Below are 6,191 nucleotides of genomic sequence, written 5' to 3' on the forward strand. Positions count from 1 at the left end.
AATTCAAAGCTAGCTCGGATTCGGGGATCATCGGAGACTTCGTCACACTATCCTACTATCATTTTGGTACTTTTTAGCTTATGTTTTGGTTATATGGCATGTATAGGATTTATGGTTATTTTGGTTATGAGCTGATAATAATTTTGGTCATTTGAAATGGCTTGTAAATGTTAAATGTTTTGGTTTGTATATAGCCATGAGAGTTGGCTTATTTTGGTTGATGTGGTTATGTATATATCAATGTGCATATGGCTTGGTTATGTGATTAAAGATGAATATGTTATGCTTGTTGATATTTGGCAATTAGGGGTACTAAATAGTTGAGAATTGCATTTGGTATGTTGAGAGATTAAGCTAGATGATGCAAAATTTGAAAGTGTTCATATTGATGTTTGAAATTAGAAGATTTGATATGGAATTGAATGGCATATTATGTCATTGTTGTGTTATGTATTGGTTGGCATTGAATAGTATCAATTAAGTTTGATTGGAGTAGTTTTAGATGCCTAGTTGTGCTATGTATTGTGCCAAATGGATTGGTTTAGGTATGTGCAAATTAGGTGGCAAAATGGCTTGGTAAATAGCCTATTTTTGTCCACATGGGTGTGTGTCTCAGCTGTGTGTGATACACGATCAAGATACACGGCCGTGAGTCCCCTGGTGTTGAATTCAAATTCAATTTAGTATGCTCCACATGGCCTCACACACGGGCGTGTGACTTGGCCGTGTGGCCTAATCCAGTATACCCTACAGTTTTGGTATGGCCTAGCACACGGGCGTGTGTAGCCATTTTTACGGCACACGGGCTTATGTGTTGGTCGTGTAACCCAAGTCAAAGAGTTACACGGGGTCGGACATGGGCTGGAACATGGCTATGTGATTCCATTTCGAATGTCCACATGGGTGTGTCTTTGGCCGTGTGAGACACACGGCTGGGCCACACGAGCGTGTGTCCCTTATATTTTGGAAAAATTTTCTTAGTGTTCGAAAAGTTTCTAAAGTTATCAGTTTAGTCCCAAACCACCCCGAATGCATGTTTTAGGCTTCGTAGGCTTGTATTAGGGATGATATGAAGATTTTGATTGATGAATAAATGAATTTGAAAAATGAATGTGAAATGTATGTTTATTATGCTGTAAGTCCGGTAATGTTCTGCACCCTATTCCGGTGTTGAATACGAGTGAGGGGTGTTACATAAACACTAAAAGATCTAATTAATACTTTTAAATCAATTATAGTATGAAAAATATGAAATAAAGAATTTTTTGGGTTTTATAATAATAGTAATAAAAACAAAATAACATAAAACGATAAAATTAAAGAGATTAAAAGGAGAGAAAAAATCAAATCTGATTATGGGTGATTAGCTCACTTTAGTAATCTCCATCAACTATCATTTCAGGTTCCTCGTTAATCAACTAGTCACTACCCTAATAGAATCATTCGATCTTTCATAAAAATACCAAGTCAGTAAGAACTACTTATCTTCCAACCTCACAGTTCGTATTGGTTTAGGGTTAAGGTGTTCAAGAATGGGCAATACCAAATTTGGGTTAATTCTCACCTTGATGACTTCTTAGGGTTGTCAAGCCTATGGTTTGTTTCACATTCTTCTTGTCCCAAATAGTTGATACATTGAGTAACCCTACAAAACAATTAGTAGATCATACCTCCACTCACTAATCCCCCATAGAGGGATTAGTTCCTCATGGCTTCCATTGACAATATGTAATCGATGCAAGGATAAAGCATGCTAATCAAATCGACAAGTAAATGAAAGAGCCTGATTGTATTGAAATTAAGCACAAATCCACAGATTTTGAATGCTTCCACAATTCAAATCTCTTGAAATCAACAAGAACAATTGAAATAAATCTAAAGTCGTAAGAAAGAAAGAAAGCTAAACTAAATTTACAAGAGAGAATCTAGGCTAAAGGAATGATGTCCATAACAAGTGACAAATGAGCCTATTTATAGCCTTCAAGTGGCCATCATCCTTAACCCTAGGTTAGCTGATGTTCCTGAGCTTAAAGTTTGATTGTACAGGCCAAACTCCCTTACTTTGGGGGTTGTTTTCGTCACAGAGTCAATGACGCGACACACCAGGACCTATGTCGCAACGTAGCAATCAATATACTCTTCTGCAGCTATCTTCAGGGGTATGTGTAAACTGAAAAATATATAGGATTTTTCCTATGTAATTTATCACCTTTTTACTTAAATTCATCGTTAAAACTAAGTAATTGTTTAATAAATTAATGAAATATGTGAAACTATGAAATTAAGACATAGAAATTATTGAAATGTGATTTTATTCTTTATTATATAGTTTTCAAGCATAAAATGGCTTATTTTATACTTATTTGAACATATTATATTTTTAAGACATAAAATGGGCCATGCATGATTAAATTAAATAATAAAATATAATATTATATTTAATAAATCATTTTAAATATTTCATTAATAATTTGGTTTGTAATTAATCATTTAAATTGGATAAATTTTTTTCATTGGTCCTTTAACTTATTGATTTATTTTGGACAGGTCTGATAGCTTTGTTGGATTACAAAAACCGTCCAAATTGAAGACCAAGCCAACCCAAATTTGGCTACACTAGGCTATACATTTAAACCACTTTTTGGTTTAATTACACAAGGTCCTTGCATTGTTGAAGAAATTAGAGATTTACCTAAAGATTTACATTGGATCGAGTCTTAGTCCTGAGTTATTATGGCATTTAAATTGCTTAAAAATCAAGCAAAATTCAGCTCAAATTCCACTAATTGTGACCAGCCACTCATGGATGAAGTGTGAAGAGACTAAACCCAGCTATTTTTAGCAAACTACTCACCTCTCTTCACCTATAAATAAGACCCCTTTATTCCCTCATTCGTCATCCCTTATCCATCATCATTCTCTCTTCTCTCTCAATTATCTTAGCATTTTCCATTTCCCACACCTAGCATCATCTCTTCATAGAGATTTTAGCAATTAAATCCTCTTTAAGAGCCATTGGTCAACCACCTAGCAAAGGACCAAAGTGAAGGAACGAAGGAGCCTCGTCAGTCAGAGACTTGGGTGACAGCCGCTCTGATTTAGGTTTAATCTTTCTTTTCTTTAATTTAATCCAAAAATGTTTGCTATGTGTTCTTTGTTCTTGTTTACAACAATGTTAGCTTAATTTTATTTAAGCTAGGATGATTGCTTTGATTCAATAATATTTATTTGATTCATGCTTATAATGTTTATGCCTAAATCAATCATGTTTTCAATTAAAATCAAGTTTGTATTTTGTTCATACGTGATTGAAATGCACCTGAATTAGCCGAGCGATACTAACCAGACGATGGCTAGTGGACGCATAATTGAAATGTGCATGGTCAGTTTAGATCCTAACCCAATTAAATTGCAGGTTGCATAACAACTCTATCCAAGCTCTGTTATTTGCATAGTTTTTAGATTTGTGTGATTAAACTGTTTCAAACCTAACACATCCCCATTACCTCACACGAATGCTAAGAAACCCTTAGTAAATAAGGATCAGTAAAATGCCTATACCCTTAGTAAACAAGGATCAGTAAAATGCATATTTACTAAGTAAAAGATTCCGAAAGGACCTAATATGGTTTCCAAACTCATGAAAGATCCAGTTGCCATGGAATATTTTTCCAAATGTTATTAAGCATGTTGATAATAAATTGAGTTTAATTAAAGTAATTGTCCTAGTTTATTTATGTTATAATTGTTGCAAATTGTGTTTAATTGTGCTAAAATCTATTTCATTCATATAGTTTGCATACTTAGGATAATTTGCATTAAGGATCATTGCATTTAGTTTAATATATTTAATTTTAATCGTCACTTCTCAACCTTATTGTGTTTTTATTTACCAAGTTGTTTGTCTAATTTTACAATTAAGTGATTTAACACAAATATAATCCCTATGGAGACGATGACTCGATACTTACTTATTACTTGATAATGACTGTGTACACCTGCACAAACCTACGCGTTACAAGTTTTTGGTGCCGTTGCCAGGGATTGTTAACTGTTGCCATAGTCATTTTTTTGTGAAATTATTTACTTCCAATTTGTTTATTTCTAACATTACTAACTTATTCTTTTTAATTTTGTGATTTTCTTTTCAGATGTTTATGAGCATAGATCGGATTATCGATTTACTCCTTGTAGTCCTTGAAATTGAGCAAACTTTTAGACAAAGAAGACATGAACGAACAGCTCAAAGACAAGTCAAGATGGACCTTAGAAATAAGAACCAAGACCAAGGTAATAAAGTCGATCATGTACAAAATCCCATCCTCATTGCCGATGATAGGGATCAGTGTATCAGACAATATGCTGTGCCACTTTTCAGTAAGTTAAATCCAGGAATTAAAAGGCCAGATATTGAGGCAACCTAATTTGAATTGAAACCAGTGATGTTTCAAATGCTCCAAACGGTGGGCCAATTTAGTGGTATGCCCATGAAAGATCCACCTCTCCACCTTCAGTTATTTATGGAGGTGAGTAATTCATTCAAGATAGCCAATGTGACTAAAGATGCACTAAGATTGAAGTTATTTCTGTACTCGTTGCGAGATCCAGCACGAGTATGGCTCAATTCATTGCCACCAAGTTCCATATCTACATGGCAATAATTAATAGAGAGATTTTTGGTTAAGTATTTCCCGCCTAGCAAAAATGCTAAGTTAAGGAACGAGATCACAACTTTCCAACAATTAGATGACGAGGCATTATATGAGGCTTGGGAGTGATTCAAGTTGTTAATTCTTAAGTGTATTCATCATGGGATTCCTTATTGTATCCAGTTGGAGACATTCTATAACGGTCTCAAGCACATACAAGATTGATGGTAGATGCTTCTACGAATGGTACAATTTTGTCTAAGTCTTATAATGAAGCTTATGAGATCACCTTAGAAGACGCGTAGCTGAAGCTCATGAAGTTGATACCCTCACTTTATTATCAGCTCAGGTATCATCTATCTCCTCTATGTTAAAACATTTACCGCTAATAGTGCTAATAATTTTGCAGCTTAGCCACCGAGTCCGTTTGAAGTAGTTTCCTATGTGTACTATGGGGAAGGTCATTCTTTTGAGAATTATCCATCAAATTCTGAGTCACTGTACTATGTGGGTAACCAACATCAAAATAGAAGTGGACAAGGACCCCATTCCAACTTCTACAATCCTTCATGGCATAATCATCCTAACTTTTCTTGGAGCAACCAAAGAAATAGACCGAAAAACAACTTCTTGCAGCAAAGACCCAACCAATCTCAAGGGTTTAATCAGCAAGCTCCAAAACCACCTCAAGTTGAGGCATCAAACAGTTTGGAGAACTTGTTGAAAGCGTACATGGCAAAGAATGACGCTTTGATCCAAAGCCAAGAAGCAACATTAAAAAATTTGGATAACCAAATGGGTCAGTTAGCTACAGAGCTTCGTAATAGACCGCAAGGAGCTTTTCTGAGCGATATTGAGAATACAAGAAATTTGGGTAAGAACATACCAAGGCAGTGGCATTGCAAAGTGGTAAAATTCTGGAACCCCGATTGATTGATGTCAAAGACAAGCCCGTTGAGAAGAATCAACCAGCTTTTGAAATTCCTACACCAAAAGAGTCAGAATCTGCAAAGACTGACAAGGTAAATCCCAACTTAGTGAATTCAGATACTTTAACATCTTGTTTGGATGCAGATTTACCTACATAGAAGAGTTATCTGATTCAACTGAAAGTTCCTCCACCTCTATATCTGCAAGGATTGCAGTAACACAAGGAAAAACATGAGGTGCAATTCAAGAAGTTTTTTGATGTTCTGAAGCGGTTACACATCAATATTCCTTTGGTGGAGGCTTTAGAATAAATGTTAAATTATGTGAAGTTTATGAAGGATATACTATCCAAGAAGAAACGACTGAGTGAGTATGAGATGTTTCCTTGACAAAGGAGTGCAGTGCGTTCTTACAGAACAAACTACCACCGAATTGAAAGACCCAATAAGCTTTACTATACCCTATAACATTGGTGAATCTTACTGTGGTAAAGCGTTGTGTGATTTAGGAGTGAGTATCAACTTGATCTCTAAGTCTATTTCCAAGATGCTAGGGTTAGGTGAAGTAAAACCTACAATAGTAACGCTTCAGTTAGCGGATCGATCTTTAGCA

The 6,191-nt window shown here is 35.2% G+C and overlaps 1 non-coding gene across 1 annotated transcript; it reads right to left on the reverse strand.

Moving 5' to 3' along the window:
- Positions 1–4,709: 4,709 nt before the first annotated feature.
- LOC128294414 (small nucleolar RNA R71) lies at positions 4,710–4,816 on the reverse strand. Its single transcript, XR_008284726.1, has one exon. It is a non-coding gene; the product is annotated as a small nucleolar RNA R71 (small nucleolar RNA).
- Positions 4,817–6,191: the final 1,375 nt, after the last annotated feature.

This window comes from Gossypium arboreum, chromosome 6, assembly GCF_025698485.1.
Source record: "Gossypium arboreum isolate Shixiya-1 chromosome 6, ASM2569848v2, whole genome shotgun sequence".
Lineage (NCBI taxonomy): Eukaryota > Viridiplantae > Streptophyta > Magnoliopsida > Malvales > Malvaceae > Gossypium > Gossypium arboreum.